This window comes from Canis lupus, chromosome 33 (genome assembly GCF_048164855.1).
Source record: "Canis lupus baileyi chromosome 33, mCanLup2.hap1, whole genome shotgun sequence".
In the NCBI taxonomy this organism is placed as follows: Eukaryota; Metazoa; Chordata; class Mammalia; order Carnivora; family Canidae; genus Canis; species Canis lupus.
The window spans coordinates 4,429,083-4,454,731 of NC_132870.1; the positions used below are offsets into that span (position 1 = coordinate 4,429,083).

The 25,649-nt window shown below is 37.2% G+C and overlaps 1 long non-coding RNA gene and 1 pseudogene across 1 annotated transcript in view; one reads left to right on the plus strand and one right to left on the minus strand.

The window, feature by feature from the left end:
* Positions 1-13,632: 13,632 nt before the first annotated feature.
* The window catches only part of LOC140623909 (uncharacterized), a 50,413-nt gene continuing 38,396 nt past the window's right edge, over positions 13,633-25,649 (minus strand). The window contains exon 5 of the long non-coding RNA XR_012023440.1: positions 13,633-15,757. This is a non-coding gene — a long non-coding RNA (uncharacterized lncRNA). The remainder of the gene's footprint in view (positions 15,758-25,649) is intronic.
* Positions 15,804-21,261, plus strand: LOC140623518 (small nuclear ribonucleoprotein F pseudogene; annotated as a pseudogene).

Consider the following 25,649-nt stretch of genomic DNA (forward strand, 5'->3'; position numbering starts at 1 on the left):
ACGCAGCCCTGAAGTACATCAAGAAGTATATGAATATACACCTTCCAGAGATGTAGAGAAAACAGAAGGCACATGCATCAGCTCAGTAGGCTGCATGGACAAGGAAAGTCCTTGGATGTATCCAGCCACACCCACCTGAGACCAGCAAAGAGGTGACATTGTGTGTTAAAGGATGCTGGACCTCGGAGAACCTGAAAGGGCCAGAAAGCCAAAAAACAAATAATAACTGCCCCTGTCCCTTCTCCTTCTCCCTGGAAACTCTTTTCCTACCACTTCCCCTGTAGTTCTCCTATGTCTTCTCTTAACAATTCATAATTAAGCCACTGTGAGCCAAAATGTTATTAAGAAAGACAATCTCACACAAAGGGAATTTTTAGGTACCTCAGATCTGAAGAAGTTCATTCAGAAGAAGTGTGTGTGTATAAAAAATATATTTTTTTTTCCACAGGGCTGGAAAGAGCCCTGCTGAACCTCCTCTGCGTGTTTAGATTTCTTTTCTAAAGAAAATAAATATATAAGAAATATATATTAAATATAATATATATTTAATATATTTATATATTAAATACAATATATAATAAATATAAAAGAAATATATATACAATATGTATGTGGAGTCTTATGTATGTATACTATATATATAAATATATATATATATATTGTGTTTTAAAAATATGTATTTGGGGGGGGTGCCTGGGTGGCTCAGTCAGTTTAACATCTGCCTTAGGCTCAGGTCATGATCCTGGGGTCCTGCATAGTGGGGACCCTGCTTCTGCTTCTCCCTATGCCTCTCTCCCTGCTTGTGCTGTTTTGCACATACACTCTCTGTCAAATAAATAAATAAAATCTTTTAAAAATATATGTATTTTTAAGCCTCTAAGGGTCCTAACACAGAAACTGAAAGAGGAATATTGGGATCTCAGGGGTTAACTTGTTCACCCTCTGTTAGCCTGAGATTCAAACCTGTGTCAGTATAAATAAAGATGTCTTAAATCACAACTGTAGAGTACTTTGTAAAGTGCCATATAAACAAGAGTACTCTTACTAGAAATCTAAAATAGAAAAGACAATATAACATGAAATTTCTTTTACAGACTCAGTATGATAATGAGTATGGGAAAAATTAAAAGTGAATATTTGGTCTTCCATAGGGCTAGGAAGTAGGGAAATGTTGATGATGAGGGAATAAGGGGTATCACTAAAGCCTCTGTCAAGGACAGCAGTAACATAAAGTAATTAAAGCCCAGTTTCAACACCAGATGGGTTTGGATTTTAATCCCAGCTCTGCCACCTGCTACCTGTGCAATCTTGAGCAATTTATTTAACCTTTCTGAGAATTAACTGAATGTTTTGCAGATTAACTGAGATCATATAAAGTTTCTGGAGCATCATAGATGCCCAATAACTATTAATCTTTCTACCCCATTCAAACCCACTTCCCACAACGAGGAGATGGAAGGAGTAGAATCCTGGGCAAATAAAACTGAAAGTACAGAGGGAAAAAGCCGAGATCCAGGCAAAAGTACAAAATAAAAGAGTGAAGGATAAAATACTTTACAGAAGGCTTTGTAGCACATGCATTCTGATAAATCTGAGTAAATGTTTATGTCTAGTCTGAGAAGCCAAGTATTCACATTATTATAACACCCTCTAGATCATCTCCTACTTCCTCAACAACCTCTGGAATCCATAGGACACCAGTGTCCAAACTGGGGACTCTGCTAAAATGATGATTCCCCAGCCCCATGCCCAGAGGTTGTGATTCAAAATATCCTTCTGCATTTTTACAAAAGAGACTAATATTTTGAAACAATAACTGAGATTTCTCTCCCCATTTATCACTCCTATCACCACATTTTCTTGTTGTCCTTTCCCTATTCAGTCAGGCAGCATTATCTCAGGACAAAAAAATTAACAAGAATCTAATTATTAGTTTTTTTTTTTTAATTATTAGTTTTCTTTCTAAAGATTTTATTTATTCATTTGCGAGAGAGAGAGTGAGAGTGTGCCTGAGCACAAGTGGGTAGGGGGCAGAGAGACAGGGGAAGCAGACTCTCCGCTGAGCCAGAAACCTGGTATGGGTCTCAATCCCAGGGCCTGGAGATCATGGCCTGAGCTGAAGGCAGCTGCTTAGCCATCTGAGCCACCCAGCACCTCCAGTTATTAGTTTTCAAGAGAAATTTTAATTCCACTGAGCCCACAACTTTAAGAGATGGGGAACCTAGTTTGAACAGTAATAATCCAGGGATTACAACATAGACAATGGAATTTGGGTAAGAGTCAGATAGCATCCCCATGCTCCCCAACCTCCAAACCAAGAGTAGATGAAATCTGCCCAATTACAGAAACAGAAACCTTGCAGAAGGAGAATAGAATTAGCCGTAATGTGAAATTCCTGGCAGCAAGAATCAAGTTTAGTGGACAATTAAGATCAAAGCTCTGATGCCATGGAATCATTAAAAAAACAATTTTGGAACTTAGATACAGCCTTAGGAAAAGGGGTGGAACATAATACTGAATATGAATAAATTTAAACCTACAATGACAAAACAATTCGTGAATTGCTTTAACTAAATGTCAGTAAATTAATATTTCTGTCATCTATTGGGGATAGTGGCTCTAAGCATAAATTAAATTCAGGTACATGAAAATTTTATGTAAGTTATATTTTCCACAGATGTTGGGAATTGCATTACCTACTACATTTTTAAAAGCTACCTAGGTACTTTTGATGCAGGTGGCCTGCAAACCACACATTGAGAAATATCATGAACTCTGAGTAATTCTAAGTCCCCTGCAGTACAGATCTTCAGTATCTCTTCTAAAATAATACCTACTTCATAGAATTAAGGTAAGAATTTAATGAAATAATACTCGTTACTTGGCATTTAGTAAGTTATCAATTATTAATACATGCTATTAGCAGTGAAATATTTCTTACTTCTTCCTGATATTTTCCTCAATATTGAAAGACCTTAATTAGTGCAACTGCTGTTGTCTTTATTTTTTAAAAAGATTTTATTTATTTGGGCAGCCCCGTGGCCCAGCGGTTTAGCTCCACCTTCGGCCTAGGGCATGATCCTGGAAACCCAGCATCGAGTCCCACGTCGGGCTCCCTGCATGGAGCCTGCCTCTCCCTCTGCCTGTGTCTCTGCCTCTCTCTCTTTCTGTGTCTCTTATGAATAAAAAATAAAATCTAAAAAAAACACAGAGAGACAGAGAGGCAGAGAGAGAAGCAGGCTCCATGCAGGGAGCCCAACATGGGACTGAATCCTGGGTCTCCAAGTTCAGGCCCTGGACTGAAGGCGGCACTAAATCTCTGGGCCACCAAGCTGCCCTGCTGTTGTCTTTAAAAAAACATCACTCCATCTATCCCAGGGAGTGAAATGACTTATCTGACTGGTAGATTTGGGAAGAATAAACTGGAGTTGTCACGTCAGTTCTTTTCCCGTTTCCTCTTGGAAAACTGTTGCTAGTAGCTTCCTACTGGGAACATGCCACCCATGTCTCCCTGAGAGACAAACTCTATCCCTATGGTGCAGTTCCGTATGCTCCAGCACTATTTGTTCTTGGGCAATTCTACTCACCTGGAGTGCTGTAAAAAGGTTGACTTACTTAATCTTCACATGATATAACTTACCCTATCTAGGCAAAAGAGATGCTATTTTGGCCTATAACTATAACTTTTTGCATTAGTATATTTGTTCAAAATTTAGGTAGTGAAGAAAATGGCTACATCACGTGAGTTTCCAAGGAATTCCAGTATTTTTTTTTTTGGTTTATTTTATTTAAGTTTGATTTGTCAGCATATAGTATAACACCCAGTACTCATCCCATCAGTGGTCTCCTCAGTGCCCGTCACCCAGTTATCCCAATCCCCCCACACACCTCCCCTTACAAAACCCTTTGTTCATTTCCCAGAGTTATGAGTCTCCCTCTCTAACTTTTCCCACTCGGTCCTTCTCTTTTCCCTTATAATCCCTTTCACTGCTTCTTATATTCCTTGTATGAGTGAAACCATATGATGATTGTCCTTCAATTGACTTCCTTCACTCAGCATAATACTCTCCAGTTCCATCCATGTCAAGCAAATGGTGGGTATTCATCCATTTGATGGTTGAGTAATATTCCATTGTATATATAGACCACATCTTTATCCATTCATCTGTCAAAGAACATCGTGGCTACTTCCACAGTTTGCCTATTGTGGACATTGCTGCTATGAACATTGTGGTGCAGGTGTCCTGGAGTTTCACTGCATCTGTAACTTTGGGGTAAATACCCAGTCGTGCAATTGCTAGGTCATAGAATAGATCTATTTTTAACTTCTTGAGGAATCTCCACACAATTTTCCAGAGTGGCTGCACCAGTTCATATTCCCACCAACAGTGCAAGAGGGTTCCCCTTTCTCCACATCCTCTCCAACATTTGTGGTTTCCTGCTTTGTTAATTTCGCCATTCTCACTGGTGTGAGGTGGTATCTCATTGTTGTTTTGATTTGTATTTCCCTGATGGCAAGGATGCGGAGCATTTTCTCATGTGCTTGTTGGCCATGTGGAGGTCTTCTTTGAGATATTTCTTTTCATGTCGCTGCCCATTTCATGATTGGATTGTTTGTTTCTTTGGTGTTGAGTTTAATAAGTTCTTTATAGATCTTGGAAACTAGCCCTTTATCTGATACGTCATTTGCAAATATCTTCTCCCATTCTGTAGGTTGCCTTTTAGTTTTGTTGACTGTTTCTTTTGCTGTGCAGAAGCTTTTTATCCTGCTTAAGTCCCAATAGTTCATTTTTGCTTTTGTCTCCCTTGCCTTCATAGATGTATCTTGCAAGAAGTTACTGTGGCCAAGTTCAAAAAAGGTGTTGCCTGTGTTCTCCTCTAGGATTTTGAAGGATTCTTGTCTCACATTTAGATCTTTCATCCATTTTGAGTTTATCTTTGTGTATGGTGTAAGAGAATGGTCTAGTTTCATGCTTCTTCATATGGATGTCCAATTTTCCCAGCACCATTTATTGAAGAGACTGTCCTTTTTCCAGTGGATATTCTTTCCTGCTTTGTCAAATATCAGCTGAAAATAGAGTTGAGGGCCTGTTTCTGGGTGGGTTCTCTATTCTGTTCCATTGATCTATGTGTCTGTTTCTGTGCCAGTACCACACTGTCTTGATGACCACAGCTTTGTCATACAGCTTCAAATCCGGCATTGTGATGCCCCCGGCTCTGGTTTTCTTTTTCAATATTCCTCTGGCTATTCGGGTCTCTCTGATTTCACACAAATCTTAAGATTATTTGCTCCAACTCTGTGAAGAAAGTCCATGGTATTTTGACAGGGATTGCACTGAATGTGTAGATTACCCTGGGTACCATAGAGATCTTCACAATATTTATTCTTCCAGTCCATGAGCATGCAGTGTTTTTCCATCTCTTTGTGTCTTCCTCAATTTCTTTCAGAAGTGTTCTGTAGGTTTTAGGGTATAGATCCTTTACCTCTTTGGTTGGGTTTATTCCTAGGTATCTTATGCTTTTGGGTGCAATTGTAAATGGGATTGACTCCTTAGTTTCTCTTTCTTCAATCTCATTGTTAGTGTATAGAAATGTCACTGATTTCTGGGCATTGATTTTGTATCCTGCCACACTGCCGAATTGCTGGATGAGTTCTAGCAATCTTGGGGTGGAGTCTTTTGGGTTTTCTATGCACAGTAACATGTCATCTGTGAAGAGGGAGAGTTTGACTTCTTCTTTACCAATTTAAATGCCTTTTATATCTTTTTGTTGTCTGATTGCTGAGGCTAGGACTTCTAGTATTATGTTGAATAGCAGTGGTGAGCGTGGACATCCCTGTCATGTTTCTGATCTTAGGGGAAAGGCTCCCAGTTTTTCCCCACTGAGAATGATATTTTCTGTGGGCTTTTAATAAATGGCTTTTAAGATATTGAGGAACGTTTGCTCTATCCCTATAATCTGAAGCATTTTGATCAAGAATGGATGCTGTCTTTGGTCAAATGCTTTCTCTGCATCTATTGAGAGGATCATAGGGTTCTTGTTTTTTCTCTTGTTGATGTGATCTATCACATTGATTTGTTTTACAAGTATTGAACCAGCCTTGCATCCCGGGGATAAATCCCACTTGGTCATGGTGAATAATCTTCTTAATGTATTATTGGATCCCATCGGCTAGTATCTTGGTGAGAATTTTTGCATCTGTGTTCATCAGGGATATTGGTCTATAATTCTCCTCTTTGGTGGGGTCTCTGTCTGGTTTTGGAATTAAGGTGATGCTGGCCTCATAAAAGGAGTTTGGAAGTATTCCCTCCCTTTCTATCTTTTGAAACAGCTTTAGTAGAATAGGTATTATTTCTTCTTTAAACGTTTGATGGAATTCCTCTGGGAAGCCATCTGGCCCTGGACTTTTGTGTCTTGGGAGGTTTTTGATGACTGCTTTAATTTTCTCACTGGTTATCGGCCTGTTCAGGTTTTCTATTTCTTCCTGTTCCAGTTTTGGTAGCATGTGGTTTTCCAGAAATGCATTCATTTCTTTAGATTGCCTAATTTTTTGGCATACAGCTATTCATAATATGTTTTTAAAATCATTTATATTTCCTTGGTATTGGTGGTGATCACTCCTCTTTTTTTTCATGATTTTATTTATTTGAGTCTTTTTTCTTTTTAATAAGGCTGGCTAATGGTTTATCTATCTTATTAATTCTTTCAAAGAACCAACTCCTGGCTTTGTTGATCTGTTCTACAGTTCTTCTAGTGTCTCTTTCATTGAGTTCTGCTCGAATCTTTATTATCTCCCTTCTTCTGCCTAGTGTAGGTTTTACTTGGTCTTCTTTCTCTGATTCCTTTGGGTGCAAGGTTAGCTTGTGTATTTCAGTTTTTTCCAATTTTTTGAGGGAGGCTTATATTGCAATGTATTTCCCTCTTAGGATTGTTTTTACTGCATCCCTAAGATTTTGAATGGTTGTATCTTCATTTTCATTAGTTTCCATGAATCTTTTTAATTCTTCTCTAATTTCCTGGTTGACCCATTCATTTTTTAGTAGGATGCTCTTTAACCTCCATGTGTTTGAGTTTCTTCCAAATTTCTTCTTGTGATTGAGTTCCAGTTTCAAAGTATTGTGGTCTGAAAATATGCAGGGACAATCCCAACCTTTTGGTATCAGTTAAGACCTGATTTGTGATGCAATATGTGGTCTATTCAGGAGAAAATTCCATGTGCACTTGAGGATATGTATTCAGTTGTGTTCATATGGAAAGTTCTGTATATATCTGAAATCCATCTGATCCAGTGTATCTCTTAGGGCCATTGTTTCTTTGCTGATGTTCTGCTTAGAAGATCTGCCATTTGCTGAAAGTGCCTTGTTGAAGTCTCCTACTATTACTGTATTATTATCTAAGTATTTCCTTACCTTGATTATTATCTGATTGGTATACTTGGCAGCTCCCACATTAGGGGCATAAATATTCATGATTGTTAGATCTTCTTGTTGAATAGACCCCGTATGTATGATATAGTGTCCTTCTTCATCTCTTACTACAGTCTTTGAGATAAACTTTGATTTATCTGATATGAGTATTGCTACCCCAGCTTTCTTTTGAGGACCATTTGAATGGTAAATGGTTCTCCACCCCTTCATTTTCAGGCTTTAGGTGCCCTTAGGTCTAAAATGAGTCTGTTGTAGACAGCAAATAGATGGGTCTTGCTTTTTTATCCAGTCTGAAACCCTGCATCTTTTGATGGGATCATTTAGCCCATTCATGTTGAGAGTAACTATTAAAAGATATGAATTTCATGTCATCGTATTACCTATTTAGTCTCTGTTTTTGTGGATTGTTTCTTTGGGCTCCTTCTTTCTTTTACAGGGTCCCTCTTAATATTTCCTGGAGAGTTGGTTTGGTGGTCATATATTCTTTCACTTTCCACCTATTCTGGGAGCTCTTTATCTCTCCTTCTCTTCTGAATGGCAGCCTTGCTGGATAAAGTATTCCTGGCTGCATGTTCTTCTCATTTATGACTCTGAATATATCCAGCAGCCCTTTCTGGCCTGCCAGGTCTCTGTGGCAAGAGACACAGAGACCTATACCTGTTATTAATCTGATATTTCTCTCCATATAAGTTAAGAATCTCTTGTCTCATGCTTCTTTAAGACTTTTCTCTTTATCTTTGAAATTTGTAAGTTTCACTATTAAATGTTGAGGTATTGAATGGTTTTTATTGATTTGGGAGGGAAACCTCTCTATCTCTTCGATCTGAATGCCTGTTTCCTTCTCCAGATATGGGAAGTTCTCAGCTATGACTTGTTCAGATATATTTTGTGGTCCCCTCTCTCCCTCTCTTTCTCTCTCAGTCTTTTCTGGAATCCAAATGAGATGTATACTATTCTTTCTCAAGCTATCATTTATTTCCCTAAGCCTTTCCTGTGGGTTCTTAATTGTTTTTCTCTTTTTTCCTCAGCTTCCTTCCTTACCATCAACTTGTCTTCTGTGTCACTCACTCTTTCTTCCATCTCATTAACCCTAGCAGTTAGAACATCCAGTTTGGATTGCATCTCTTTTAATCTTTTTGTAATTTGGGCCGATTAGATCTCAATTCTGCAGTAACAAAGTCTCCTGTGTCCTTTATGCTTTTTTCCAGGGCCACCAGTAGCTTTATAATTGTACTCCTGAATTGAATTTCTGACATCAAATTGAAATCCATATTCTGTAACTCTGTGGCAGAGAGTGTTGTTTCTGGTTCTTTCTTCTGTGGTGAATTCTTCCTTCTAGTTATTTTGTCCAGTGCAGAGTGGGTGTATGAGTAGGCTGAGTCAAAAATATCAACCATGACCTAAATAAAATACACCCTAGATGATTCCAAAGAGGTCAGAGTCCAGAAAATAAAAGGAAAAGATTAACAGAAAAAAATAAAAGGACCACTAAAATGAAAAACAAATTTTAAAACAAAGGAGTAAAGATTTAAAAAAAAAAAGAAGAATAAGAAAAGAAAAGGCAAAAAAAAAAAAACAAAGGAGAAAGAAAAATAGGGGAAAAAGGAGAAGATGGTGGTGGTGAGGAAGGGGTAGTGGAGAGAGAATATAGTCTACCTGAGTGTCCTAGAGGGTGATCCTCTTGGTTCTGAGTTTATTTTGTTCTATATTTAAAAGATGCTCAATCCTAAATTTATATAAACCAACAATACCTATAGAAAGCCTCAACATTGACCACCAAAACATAAACAAGATAAAAGAGGGGGGCAGAATGGGAAGGAAGAGAGAATATGATCTCATAGAATAAACCAATATTGTATTCCACTTGGTTCTGGGTGTATGTTGGTCGTGTTTTAGAAGGCACTAACTTCCACCCTTATAAAACAGAATGATGCAGGAAAAAAAAATCCCATATCTAGTATATCTACCAGCATTATTTTTAAAGATTTTATTTATTTATTCATGAGGGACACACAGAGAGAGAGGACACAGATGCAGCCCTATCTACCAAAATTAAATCAAATACATTGAAGAGAATCCAGAAGTCAAAAATATATCTACAACATGTAATTGTAGAAATACAAAAGTCAAGAAGGAAAAACCTTAAAAGTGAAGATAACTACAAATAACTACAAAATATTGTAGTTAAGGTGAGAAAAGAGAAAAAGTATTGGAACATTTTAGTCTGAAATAAAAACGAGTCATAATGGAAAAAGAAAAAATAAAAAAGACCCTTTGGTTATATATATTATTTTCCCTCAGTCCTGGAGCTTTCCAGTGCTACTTGATTGATAACCTTGCTCTTCCCTAATTCTTCCAGCTGATCTTCTGGGGAAGGTGGGTCTGCCTTGCTGACTTTCAGGTGTGTGTACCTGGGGGAGATGTCCCCCCTGCCAGGTGCCGGGATCAGTGTGAGCTGTTTACCCTGTGAGTCCTCTGTTCCCTGGTGGCCCCGCCCCTCCCAGGCACACGGTGAAACAAAAAGGAAAAACAAAATGGCAGCAGCCAGATCTCCAGACCTGGGATCAGCTCCCTCTGAGTAACCAACTGCAGCTCCCAGTCCACACTGGCCCAGATACTCCTGGGGGAAGGCGTGAGTACACTGATCTGCACAGATTGGGGACACCCAGTGGCAGGAGAGTTCTTGCTTTCCTGTGCCCATCACACTTTTGCCTGTTCCGGAGGGCATGGAAGATTTCTGACCTTGTCCACTTGGGCACCCTGGGATCCAGGGCCCTGTGCTGCTGGACCCACATTCCCAGGGACTGCCTTTCCCAAAGGGAATGGGGGGCACAGCTACCTCTTTCCACTGCCAGGATATACGGTAAAGGGAGCTCCATAACTGGCCTGCCTAATTGACTGGCTTCTCCCAAATGACCCCAGAGGGCTGTGGTGCTCCAGCTCTTTACTGAAATCGGACCTCGGTTGAGGTCTCCGGGGTGCCCCTCCTCTTGTAGTGACTCTAGCAGTTTTGAGGCTTCACTGACCCCCCTTCTTGCTAAGCACTTTTCCATCAGGGAAAACTCTGGCGCTGATTTTTAAAGTTCCAGCTTCTCCAGGGCGGGCTTTCCTGCCACGGAGGCTCGCTAGTCACGGTTCCCCACCCCGACTTTATTCCCCCTCCCCCCCACCTTCCTATCTTGTTAAAAGTGAAAACTTATCTCTGTAGCTTTCCAACTATTCTTTCTTAAAATCTAAGGTCAAATTCATAGGTCTTCAGGATGTTTTGAAAGTTATCTAGGTAAGTTAGTGGGTCTAGGTGAGTTGAGGACCCTTACTCTTCCACCATCTTGCCCCTCCCTCCGAATTCCAGTATCTATTTTAAGAGAGAAAAGTAATATCCATTCAGTTTACCAAAGAGCCTTGGTTTTTATATTATTTGACCCATACATTTTTATCTAAAAAAAATTAAAGAAGTGTAGTCATATGTATGCATAATTATTTTCTTAATACTTATACATAAGAATTTTTATGATTGGAAAAATGTAAATATCCAACAACAGGTAGCTAGTTAAGTTGCAGTATATCCTTAAAATGGAATTCTATGAACATATTAAAAATAATATTGTAGACTTCAAATTCTGACCAGATGAAATATAAAGACCAAATTTACTCTCCTACTTTAAACGACTAAATACATGGGCAAATAGAAGAAACAATTTCCAGACATAGCAACAAGCAGCATAGGACTGTGATCCTTGAGGGATGGGAAGCAAACATGTTGAGCTGTACATTCTCATCAGCTTACTGCTTGCAGACTGCCATTTCCAGTCCACAAAATAGGAAGGAAGGACAGTAACAGAAATCAAAGCAACAATAATTTGCTGGACAAAGTAATGAAGATAAGGAAGCTCTATACAGAAAGCCCCATAGATCTATAGATGAATCCCACTGAGTCTTTGGCTGAGTATTGATCTGCAAATATGTAAAAGAAAATTATTCAAGGTCAGGAGGAAAAAATACCAAAGAGAGAGAGGCAAAACAATTTTGGAGTTCACACAAGACTGAAATAATCCATCTTCTCAGCAGTCAGAATGGAAGATTTCATAATACATGGTCACTAGATAGAATTCTCAGTAGGGCATCACCTTAGTAATAGAGCTGAATTAGTTCCAGATTAAAGGATTCTTTATATTTACAAAGGTTAACCTAGACAGGATACCACTGATTAACTGTGTACCTGCACAAAATCTATCATTACTTAAAAGAATAAATAAAAATCCATGAACCTACAACTATATGGTCAACTAATCTTCAACAAAGCAGGTAAGAATATCCAATGGAAAAAAGATAGTTTCTTCAACAAATGGCATTGGGAAAACTGAACAACAACATGCAGAAGAATGAAACTGGACCACTTTCTTACACCATTACAAAAATAAATTCAAAATGGATGAAATACCTAAATGTGAGTCAAGAAACCAACAAAATTCTGGAGAAGAACACAGGCAGAAATCTCTTTGACCTTGCCATAGCAACTTCTTATTACACACATTGCCAGAGGCAAGGGAAACAACAGGAAAAGTGTACTGAGATTTCATCAAGATAAAAAATTTCTGCACAGTGAAGGAAGCAACGAAACTAAAAAACCTATGGCATAGGAGAAGATATTTGCAAATGACATATCTGATAAAGAGTTAGTATTCAAAATCTATAGAGAATCTATCAAACTCGATACCCAAAATACAAATAATCCAGTTAAGAAATGGACAGAAGACATAAATAGCCACTTTTTCAAAGAAGACATACAGATGGCTAGTAGACACATGAAAAGATGCTCAACATCACTCATCATCAGGGAAATATAAATCAAAACCACAAGGATATACCACTTCACGCCTGTCAGAATGGCTAAAAATAACAACACAGACAACAACAGATGTTAGTGAGGGTGTGAAGAAAGGGGAATCCTCTTACACTGTTGGTGGAAATACAAACTGGTGCAGCCACTTGGAAAACAGTATAGAGATTCCTCAAAAAGTTAAAAATATAACTACCCTATGACCTGCAATTACACTAGTAGGTATTTACCCAAAGGATACAAAAATATTGATTCGAAGGGGCACCTGCATCCTGGTGTTTATAACAGCATTATCAGCAATAGTTAAACCATGGAAAAAGCCCAAATATCCATAGACTGATGAATGGATAAATACATATATACATATATGTAGAAATAAATAAATACATAATGGAATATTACTCAGTCATCAAAAAGAATGAAATATTACCATTTGCAATGACATGGAAGGAGCTAGAGTGTATTAAGCTAAGTGAAATAAGTCAGTCAGAGAAAGACAAATATATGATTTCAATCATATGTGGAACTTCAGAAACAAAACAAATAAACATATGGAACATATGGAAAGGAAAAAAAAAGACAGGGAAGTAAACCATAAGAGACTCTTAACTATAGAGAACAGAGTTGATGGAGGGAGATGGGTGGGGGATAGTTAAATGAGTGATGGGTATTAAGGAGGGTACTTCTTGTGATGAGCACCGGGTATTATATGCAAGTGATGAAAGAACTAAATCCTACTCCTGAAACCAATAGCATTCTATATGTTAAGTAGCTAGAATTTAAATAAAAACTTGAAATAAAAAAACACCCATCAATCAACCACATATTTTTTAAAGATTTTATTTATTTATTTATTTATTTATTTATTTATTTATTTATTCATGAGAGACACAGAGAGAGAGAGGCAGAGACACAGGCAGAGAGAGAAGTAGGCTCCCTGCAAGGAGCCCGATGTGGGACTAGATCCAGGATTCCAGACCCTAGGATAATGCCCTGAGCATAAGGCAGACACTCAATGGCTGAGCCACCCAGGCATCCTAGCCAACCACATATATACATGTTTGGCATCTAATAAAAAATTACAAGGCATGCAATGCACATAAATAAGAAAATATGACATATAACCAGAATAAAATCAAACTATAGAAACACAGAGAGAAATGACATAAATAATGGAACTAGCAGACAGGAATATTAAAACAGTTAATATGAGTAAGCTCCATATATTTAAGAAAGTAAAGAAAACTAACCATGATGAGGAGAGAAATAGTGGGTATATATTTAAAATTATACTGCTGGAGATGTAGAAATATTATACCTGAAAAGAAAAAAAAATGATAGAATGTAATCAACAGTGGGTTAGACACTGCAAAGAAAATATCAATGAATTAAAGACATAACAATACTAACATTCCAAAACAAAAGACCAAAGAGAAAAAAATACTGAAAAAATTAATGCAAAGAGCATTTGCACTCTGATCAAATATACAAGTGATTAAAGCCCCATAAAGAGAGAAGGAAGTGGAAACAAAACAATATTTGAAAAAATAGTGGATAAAAATTTCTAAATCTGGGGATGCCCGGGTGGCTCAGCAGTTGAGCATTTGCCTTTGGCTCAGGGCGTGATCCCAATTCGGGGATCGAGTCCCACATCCAGCTTCCTGTGAGGAGCCTGATTCTCCCTCTGCCTATATCTCTGCCTCTCTCTCCATGTGTCTCTCATGAATAAATAAAATCTTTTTTAAAAATTTCTGAATGTGATGAAAATACTGATCCCACAAATCTAGCTTAATGAACCCCAAGCAGAACATTCAAATGAAGAAAAACATGCCAAAACGTAACAATCAAGTTGTTGAAATGATCATTCAATATGTGCAAAAGAAATGGTTGACTAAATTGAACACCCATTTATTTCTTTTATTACAGAGGATTTTTATTTTATTTTATTTTATTTTTTTATTGGAGTTCAATTTGCCAACATATAGCATAACACCCAGTACTCATCCCACCAAGTACCCCCTTAAATGCCCATCACCCAGTCACCCCAACCCCCCACCCACCTCCCCTTCCACGACCCCTTGTTCATTTCCCAGAATTAGGTGTTTCTCATGTTTTGTCACCCTCACTGATATTTTCACTCATTTTCTCTCCTTTCCCTTTATTCCCTTTCACTGATTTTTATATTCCCCAAATGAATGAGACCATATAATGTTTGTTCTTTTTCAATTGACTTATTTCACTCAGCATAATACCCTCCAGGTCCCTCCACGTCGAAGCAAATGGTGGGTATTTGTCTTTTCTAATGGCTGAGTAATATTCCATTGTATACATAGACCACATCTTCTTTATCCATTCATCTTTCGATGGACACCGAGGCTCCTTCCACAGTTTGGCTATTGTGGACATTGCTGCTATAAAAGGTACAGGTGTCTTGGCATTTCAATGCATCTATATCTTTGGGGTAAATCCCCAGCAGTGCAATTGCTGGGTCATAGGGCAGTTCTATTTTTAACTCTTTGATGAACCTCCACACAGTTTTCAGAGTGGTTGCACCAGTTCATATCCCCACCAACAATGCAGGAGTTTCCCCTTTCTCCACATCCTCTCCAACATTTGTTGTTTCCTGCCTTGTTAATTTTCGCCATTCTCACTGGTGTGAGGTGGGATCTCATTGTGGTTTAGATTTGTATTTCCCTGATGGCCAGTGATGCGGAGCATTTTGTCATGTGTTTGTTGGCCATGTCTACGTCTTCCTCTGTGAAATTTCTGTTCATGTCTTTTGCCTATTTCATGATTGGATTGTTTGTTTCTTTGCTGTTGAATTTCATAAGTTCTTTATAGATCTTGGATACGAGCCCTTTATCCGATATGTCATTTGCAAATATCTTCTCCCATCTGTAGGTTGTCTTTTAGTTTTGTTGACTGTTTCTTTTGCTGTGCAGAAGCTTCTTATCTTGATGAAGTCCCAATAATTCATTTTTGCTTTTGTTTCTCTAGCCTTCATGGATGTATCTTGCAAGAAGTTGCTGTGACCAAGTTCAAAAAGGGTGTTGGCTGTGTTCTCCTCTAGGATTTTGATGGAATCTTGTTTCACATTTAGATCTTTCATCCATTTTGAGTTTATCTTTGTGCATGGTGTAAGAGAATGGTCTAGTTTCATGCTTCTTCATGTGGCTGTCCAATTTTCCCAGCACCATTTATTGAAGGGAGTGTCTTTCTTCCAGTGGATAGTCTTTCCTGCTTTGTCGAATATTAGTTGACCATAAAGTTGAGGGTTCTCTTCTGGATTCTCTGTTCTGTTCCATTGATCTATGTGAACACCCATTTATGATAAAATTCTCCATAAATTATAGATAAAAAGGAACTTCCTCAACCTCCACAAATTATAGGTTATAAGGAACTTTCTCAACCTACCTAAATGGTGATAGATATTTACTTTTAGTGGTGAATGACTGGTTCATTCTTAGTGGTGAATGACTGGTTACTTTACCTGTAACACGAGGAAAGAATGACCACTATTAGCACTTTTATTCAACATGACCTTGGAGATCCTACCCAGTGAAATAAGGCAATAAAAATAAATACAAGTCGAGGATCCCTGGGTGGCTCAATTAGCACCTGCCTTTGGCCCAGGGTGTGATCCTGGGGTCCCGGGTCAAGTCCCATGTCGAGCTCCCTGAATGGAGCCTGCTTCTCCTTCTGCCTCTCTCTCTCTCTCTCATGAATAAATAAATAATATCTTTAAAATAAATACATACATACATACAAGTCATTCACGTTGGAAAGGGGGGAAATCATTTTTTAATAGAAGACACATGGTCTATGTGAAAAATCCTAAGGAATCTCAAAAAAGCTATTAGCTTCCATAAGTGAGCTAAGCAAAGTCACAAGATAAAAGGCCAGTCTACATATACCAATTTTATTTCTATATTCTATCAAGACACATTTGGAAATTGAAATTAGGGAAGCAATACCCTTACAATAGTATCCAGAAACAGGAAATATTTTAGGATAAATCTGACAAAAAATGTGCAAAACCTAATATAGGAAGCTATAAAATACTGCTGAGAGAAATTTTAAAAGACCTAAACAATTAGATAGATATACCATATTCATAGACTGGAAGATTCAATTATTGTTCAGATGTCAATTTTCCTCAAATTAATCTAAATATTCAACTGAATTCCAATCAACATCTCAATAGTCTTCTCTGTTTAAACTGACAATTTCTAATTCTAATAGAATGTATGTAGTCATGCAAAGAAACTAGAATAAACAAAACAATTTTGAAAAAAACCTCCATGGCAGAGAGAAAGTATGTTCTATAAGATTTGGAAAGAACATTTGTAGAAATCTTCTGAGAATGCCTGAAAATTCCATTCAGTGATTACTCATCATAAGTAAGGCATTCAACTCCAGAAAATGCATAGCTGATAATTGCTACTGGCTTAATTAGAAATGCTAAGACTTGAAACTAATATTTGCTTTGTGCATTTTGTCGGTTTCTTAATAATCCTGACATTTACATATAATTTTAAAATAATTTTTATTATAAGAGAATTAACGTTTAGTGCAGAGCATTATGATTAAGAGAACAAGACATAGAGTCAAATTGTGTGTGATTAAATTCTAATTTCATTATTCACTTGGACAAATTATTCTTACATTAGTCAAGTTACTCACCAATACCTGGTTTCCTCATATATATAATGGAAAATATGATGACATTTATGTCAGAGTGGTTGAGATTATTAAAATGAGATGTTATATGTAAAGTATGCATTTCTCAGTTGATAAGAAATAGAGCCCCTGCAATGTAGACCAGAGCAAGCAAGAGCAAACAGGCAAATAATCCACACTTAAGAGAGCATGGTTCTTTGGTGGATAGTTAGTCATCTCAGCCACACTTTTTATATGAGAAAAATTACATACATAATGATATGTAGACCTTAGCAAATAGAGACTCCATCTTGCTGCAACATGAAAAGAATATGTAGTTGAGCAATCAGTCACATAACAAATTATACCAAATATACTAAAAGAATGAATGTTCCTTTTCTAAATCCAATAAAAGCAGAGATGGATTTCCCATGAAGATAATGAATGTTAAGCTTCAAGACCCTCCCTTGCATGAACCCCTTCCAAGCTCATGAGAGAAACTTTAGAAATATATTTTTTTGGTGATATATTTTGTAAAATTTTTGAAAAAAAAATTTGAACACCTCTATGGAGATATAATTAATATATGAGAAGTGGAACACACTTAATGTATACAATTTCATGAGTTTGGAGATATGCATACTTAAGAAACCATCACTACAATCAAGGTAATAAATCTATTCATCACCTACAAAAGTTTCCTCCCGTCCCTTTTCTTTTTCTGTTTTGTGGTAATAACATGAGATCTACAGTCTTAAAAAATTATTAAGTGCACAATACTGAATTGTTAACTTTAGGCACCATGTTGCACAGATCTCTAGAATGTGTTCACCTTGAATAACTGAAATTTCATACCTATCGAACAATGATTCCCCATTTCCCTCCCCCTCCAGCTCTTATCAACACTATTTACTGTTTTTCTAACTTCGACTATTTTAGATAACTTATATAGTGGAATTATGCAGCTATTTGTCCTTTTGTGACTGGATTATTACACTTAGCATAATGTCTTACAGGTTAATCAATGTTGTCACATGTGGCAGGATTTCCATCTTTTTTTAATTTGACTGTAGTTGACACACAATGCTACATTAGTTTCAGGTGTACAACCTACTGATTTGATAAGTTTATATATTATGCTATGTTCACCAAAAGTATAGCTACTATCTGGCCCATTAGATTGCTATTGCAATATCATTGACTGCACTCCTTATGCTCTGCTTTTTATTCCCATGACTTAGTCATTTTTTATATTGGAAGGCCTGTATCTCCCACTTTCTTTCACCCATTTTTCCCAGCACCTCCTGCCCCTCTCCCCTCTGGCAACCATCAGTTTGTTCTCTGTATTTATAGTTCTGACTCGCTTTTTGTTTATTCATTTTTTTAGATTCCATTTATGAATGGAATCCTATGATATTTGTCTTTCTCAGTCTAACTTATTTGACTTTGCCTAATACCCTTTAAGTCCACCCATGTCTCAAATGTCTCAAATGGCATAACCTCATATTTTTGTGGCTGCGTAACATTTCATTGTATGTATATACCACATTTTCCTCATCCATTCATCTATTGATGGATACTTAGGTGGCCTGCATGCCTTGGCTATTATGAATAATGCTGCAATAAACATAGGGGTGCATATATCTTTTTGAGTTACTGTTTTCATTTTCCTGGGTAAATCCCAATAGTGGAATTATTGGATCATATTGTATTTCTATTTTTAATTTTTTGAGGAACCTTCATACTGCTTTCCACAGTGGCTGCACCAATATACATTCCCACCAACAGTGCATGAGCGTTCCTTTTTCTACACATCATTGCCAACAGTTTTTTCTTGTCCTCTTGATTTCAGTCAGGCTTTCTTTTTCTTTTTCTTTCTTTCTTTCTTTCTTTCTTAGCTACATTTTTTTAAATTTAAATTCAAGTTGCCAACAGATTGTATAATACCCAGTGCTCATCCTATCAACCACCCTCCTTAGTACCTGTCACCCAGTTACCCCATTTCTTTCTTTTTTAAAGCTGAATAATATTCCATTGTCTGCATATATCACATTTCCTATTGAGTGTCTTTCAATTGACCCTTAGGCTGTTTTCATATCTTGGCTAAGTGAATAATAGTGCAATGAACAAAAGAATGCAAATATCTCTTCAAGATCTTGATTTCAGGGGTTTTGTTTTGTTTTTCAAATCTACACCTTTAACTATTTTTCAGTAAATTTAAACCTTTGAGGGGTACAACATCACACAGATTCTGTGGCTTTTGCAAGAAGGTTGCTTTGCAATTTGGCACAAACCAAGCCACTGTTTCCATAAGCATGAATTGCTTTTCCCTAGATTACTCTGATTTTGTTCAGTTTGCCACCAGGAGTCACTGTGTTATTCTTTGCTTTGTACACATAAGTACATCTTCTTACCTAGATAGAATTCAGTTTCATCTCTAACATAAACACCTTCACTTTTATGCTCCCTCTGGTTCTGGACACCCCACTTACAGCCAGCAAAAATGGCCTTGAACCACTGCCTTCCAGATATATTTGTCATTTAGAAGTTCTGTTCCCACTCTGAGAAAGAAACTGAGAGTTGCTGAAGGGGAGGTGGGTGGGGGATGGGGTAACTGGGTGATGGGCATTAAAGGAGGCATATGATATGATGAGCACTAGGTGTTATATGCAACTTATGAATTATGGAAAAATACATCTGAAACTAATGATGTACTATATGTTGGCAAATTGAAAAGAAAAGAAAAGAAAAGAAAAGAAAAGAAAAGAAAGAGAAAGAAAGAAAGAGAAAGAAAGAAGAAAGAAAGAGAAACAAAGAGAGAAGAAAGAAAAGAAAGAAAGAAAGAAAGAGAAAAAGAAAGAAGAAAGAAAGAAAGAAAGAAAGAAAGAAAGAAAGAAAGAAAGAAAGAAAGAAAGAAAGAAAAGAAAGAAAGAGAAATAATAGTTAAACAACAACAACACCTAAGTCCTGTTGCCAGCAGGCCTCCATAGGCTCCAAGGTGGCAGGGAAAAAAAGACCATTATTTTGGATATATACCCAGAAGTAGGATTTCTGGGTCATATAGTAGTTCTATTTTTAATTTTTTTAATTTTTTTTTATTTATTTATGATAGTCACACAGAGAGAAAGGCAGAGACATAGGCAGAGGGAGAAGCAGGCTCCATGCACCGGGAGCCCGACGTAGGATTCGATCCCGAGTCTCCAGGATCTCGCCCTGGGCCAAAGGCAGGCGCTAAACCGCTGCGCCACCCAGGGATCCCCTATTTTTAATTTTTTGAGGAGCCTTCATATTCATTTTCATAGAAGCTATACCATTTTACATCCCCACCAACAATGTAAGTTTTCCAGTTTCTCCACATTCTCATCAACATTTATATTTTTGGGGTTTTGTTTTGTTTTGTTTTGTTTCTTTGTTTTTGATAATAGGTATCCTAATGAAATGGTATCACATTTGGTTTGGATTTGCATTCCCTGCTGATTGGTGATTTAAGCACTTTTTCACATATTTCTTGGCCATTGGTATGTCTTCTTTAGAGAAAAGTCTTTTCAAATCCATGGCCCCTTTTGTAATTTGGTTTTTGGGGCTTTTTGTTTTATTTTGTTTTGCTATTGAGTTGTAGGAGTACCTTATTTATTTTGGGTATGAACCTCTGATCAGATATATGGTTTGCAAATATTATTCTCATTCCATATGTTACTTTTAATTCTATTGATCATTTCCTTTGTTGTACAGAAGCTTGTCTATTTTTGCTTTTGTTGCCTGCACTTTTGGTGTCATATCCAAAAAAATCATTGCTGAAGCCAATGTCAAAAAGGTTTTCCCTATGTTTTCTTCTAGCAGTTCTATGGTTTCAGGTCTTACATTTAAGTAAATAATTCACTTTGAGTTGATTTTTGTTTACAGTTTAAAATAAGGATCTCATTTCTCTGGAAGCTTTGCGGTTCGCGCCGGGCCGGAGTTACTCCTGTCACGAGGGACGGGCTACAGCTGGGCTGGCGGCGAGCAGCCTGCCGCATTGGCTTGTTTTGCCTCTCAATCCGAAACCTTTTCCGAATGGATTAACAGGAAAGCCAGTAAGGGTGAAACTGAAGTGGGGAATGGAGTACCAAGGTTACCTCGAATCTGTAGATGGCTATATGAATATGCAGCTTGCAAACACAGAAGAATACATAGATGGAGCGTTGTCTGGACATTTGGGTGAAGTTTTAATAAGGTGTAATAATGTCCTTTATATCAGGGGTGTTGAAGAAGAGGAAGAAGATGGAGAAATGGGAGAATAGCATCTTTTGTGGAGAATGTTTTTTATATATATTTCTAGACAATAAACATTTTTTTCAACTTGAAAAAAATAAAATAAAATAAAATAAAATAAAATAAAATAAAATAAAATAAGGATCTAACTTCATTCTTTTGCATATTGGATATACAGTTTTCCCAACATCATGTGTTTCCCAACATTATTCTTGGCATCTCTGTCAAAGATTAGTTTACTGTATAGCCATGAATTTACTTGTGGGATCTCTATTCTGTTCCATTTGCCTATGTCTTCCTTCATGCCAGTAGAAAAATATTTTAAATGCAATTGATTAAGACTTCTGCATCTTTCCACTCCAACTCAACACAAAATTGAGATATAAACCCTATGTCAATGCTATGAACTAAATTGTATGCCCCCTCAAATTCATATGTTGAAGCTTTATGTCCCAGAATATGATATTTGGAGATGAGGCCATAGGAGGGTAATTAGGTTTAGATGAGGCCATGAGGACCCTCATGATGGGTAATACCCTCAAAAGAGATATCAGAAAGTTTGACTCTCTTTCCACTGTGGGAGGAAACAACTGACAACAAGCCAAGAAGAGAGCCCTCATCAGAATCCAATTATAATGGCACCCTGATCTTGGGCTACCAGCCTACAGAACTGTATGGAAACAAATTTCTATTGTCTAAGCCACCTGGCCTATAGTATTTTGTCAGGGCATCCTGGACAGATCAATACAGCTATCAAATGCCAATTTTTAAATTATAACCCACATTATAAAGTAGAGATCATGACCACACACACACACACACACACACACATATTTCACACGCAAAAAAAACACTTACAATATGTTTTATATATATATATATATATTATATACATATATATATATATATTATATACACACACACATTCTCTCTCATAGTTTTCTATTCAACTTCATTTTATAAAATGCTGATCACGATCCTATTAATTGATTTATAGCCTCCTAATAGATCACAACCCATCATTGGAAAAGTACTGTTCTTTGTGACTATTTTGTCTTATGTGTGGACTTAAAAATCCATTTCTATAACTTGAATGATAGCCTCCATTAGCTTTAAGAAAGTTTGAACTCTATTGAGTGGGAAATAAAGATATTCAAATCCTAACAGACTCATTCTGCCAATTATTCATGTACATTTTATATACATATACGTTGTATTAGAGGAAATACCTCAACTGTCCCTCTGTATACATACACATGCACACATGCACAAGAACACACACACACACTCACTTATTCACTCACATACTTTCACTCCCTGTATTTATATGATAAATTTGATTGCTTTTTCAGTGACAACTGCAATGAAAGCTCCCTGCAGCGAATCACAGGAGTCTGAGTGAAAGGGTTATTTTAGTGGTTCTTCACCATCCGAGAATTGCACTGAACCACAAGAGTTTTCTGACAGGACTTGGCAAGCTTTTCATTATATTCAAGATTGTTTATTCTGTTGGCAAATTTATCATAAAGGGGTTTGGCTCTTCTCTAAATTACACTGTGCATGTTTGGGTGTATTTGCATATATGTGTGCATGTGTGCACATGCGCACATATATGTAAATATTCTATAAAATATATAGACATAGATGAATATATAGAAATATTTTCTTAATCATTTAATGACAATATTTGTGTCTGAGTTATTATAATGTTAAATAATTATATACTTACAGGGCACCTGGCTGGCTCAGTGGTTGAGCATCTGCCTTCAGCTCAGGGAGAGATCCTGTGGTCCCGGGATCAAGTCCTGTATCGGGCTCCCTGCAGGGAGCCTGCTTCTCCCTCTGCATCTGTCTCTTCCTCTCTCTCTGTCTGTGTCTCTCATGAATAAATAAATAAAATCTTTAAAAATAATAATTATTATATACTTAGAAAATACATAATGTTGATGGAATAATGCTAAAATACTACCTCCTTACTACAGTATATACTTAAAATGCACTTTTCAGCATCAATTCTGGATGTCATAGAAGAAAATGACCCATGAGAACATGTACAGTCATAGTGTACACAGAAAGGATGTTTTAAAATACAAGAATATTAATAAGCTTCTATTTTTCCAGTAGATGATCAAAAGATTTACTCAATTCTTTTCTTTCTGCATCTGATGAAGAAATACCTTTGCCCTTCCTCTTCGTATTTTCTCTTGACTGGAATTCACCTGCTTATTTGCTCACTTTGGTCATTTCAAGAATGGGCAAAATGAATTTGGAGTAAGGGCATGATCAGCAACTTAAGGCATCCAATAAAAGTCCTTGGTGTAACTCCTGGAATCATGCACAGCAATCTGCAATAAAATTAGATGCTCCCAAACCCCCAGCTGTTTAACCATGCCAGAGTACCATACAGAATAGCTACAGAGATATGTAGTCAGGTAAGGGTCAAGAGATGAAGGGAGTGAAGGGCTAAAGAAGTGGAAGAAAACTCAGAATTATATTCACTATCTATTGTCATTTAAGAGCATACCCAATTTGTTCCAATTTTAAGTCAATTTATGCTTTGTACCTACTAGCTGAGTGAGCACAATAACTGGGCCATTAATAATTCCTTACTTTACAAATTACTAATCAAATCTAATTATTGCATTTTCCAAAATACCAAATCTCTATTTTATCTTCATCTGCCTAGTTATCTTTTCTCTAATCCATATTCTATATAAATCTCAATCATTTTTTTCTTGCTTTTTCCAATATAACTCTTTCAAGCTTTCAAACTGCTACATGCTATTTCCTTTGACTATAGTGTCTTCCCTCCTGTTCTGGCAGGCTACTACTCACTACTACTCATCTCTAACAATCAACCTGAGATAATTCTCTTCTGTGAATCCTCCGACCACCCAAGCAAAATCACTCCCTACCTTTTACCACAGCTATGAGTCCATTATAGTCTTTGATCTTTCTCTTCTTCTTCTTCTATTAGATTATAAGCTCCTTGAGAGTTGACACTGTGTCATATTTATATTCCATCTTCAGTGCCTCTTATAGGAGATGGTTTTAGTGTATTGGATTAATTAATTGATTGATCCACTGATGAACATATGTGTTCTAGGTTCTTTACTCTTCTTGGGAGCCCTACTTTATTATGAAGCATTTATCTCTGTCCTTTCTGTATTTTACAAAATGTGTTTATTAAAACTTCATGAGGTTACTTTGTACTTCTTTTGAGGTCTGTCTTCTTTACCTAAGATTGAAGCAGACATCATAATCTAGTCTCACTTGAGAATTGTTATCATCAATGGTGTATTCGCTGGAGTATGTTTACATTATGTTGGTTGCTTTGAATAATCAGAGACAAGTTGTTTTGAAAACTTTCATCACCACTAGTACCTTTATTTCCTAACAAAGGACTTCTCTAGCAGAGCATATATCTCTAATAAGTCTTAGGTCAATAATAAAATCAGGATTAACTATTTGTCATAGTTTCTGCTGAATTTGAGAATGCTTTCCTCTCTAAGCCAGACATCTCTGTCTGAAGATAAAACATTTTAATTGTTAATGGTCCTAGAATTAACATTATTTTCTCAGTAATTATATCCCAATGATAGGGGATTACTTGTTCCTAATTGCTGATTCTCTGCATGTTTGTCCAATATGCCATACCCAGAAGGAGAAAAAGTGCTCTTATATTTATGATTTTTTATAGTTTTTCCAGGCTGAAATTAGGAACTATTTCTCCTACAGTAAAAATTATAATTTCCTTTTGCTTTGTTTGGAAGATAGAGACAAGGTTTTCCTTATTTTTATATGAGGATATATACATATCAAAATACTAATCAAGTATAGTTCCTAACCAAAGGAAACTTTAGAAAGGAATCTTATTCATTTTTTCTTTCAATTCAGTGATGGAACATTTCAAAAAGGAGCCCAGCAACCTTGAGTCACTTTGTTTAAGAAAAATAGGGGGGGGGCAGGGCAAGATGGTGGAGGAGTAGGGTCCCCAAATAACCTGTCCCCACCAACTTACCTAGATAACTTTCAAATAATCGTGAAAACCTATGAATTTGGCCTGAGATTTAAAGAGAGAACAGCTGGAATACTACAGAGACAAGAGTTTGCCCTTCTAACAAGGTAGGAAGAAAGAAAGAAAGAAAGAAAGAAAGAAAGAAAGAAAGAAAGAAAGAAAGAAAGAATCAGGTTGGGGAGGGGCCCCGCGAGGAGCTGGGCTAAGGCCAGGCAGCTAAAGCCTCCAGGACAAGAAAGCCCAGCCCTGGAGAAGCAGGAGCTTTAAAAATCCACACTGGATTCTTCCTGGATGGAAAGGCGCTTGCAGGGAACTCAGGCAGGATCCCAGGAGGGGCAGTGGAGCCTCCAGGTTCCCAGGGTCACTAACAGAGGGTGTGAGCCCAGGGGAGAGCACCCACACCACAGCGGAGCTTGGTAAATGGCTGGAGTGCGCCTGGTGGGGCCTCGGGAGC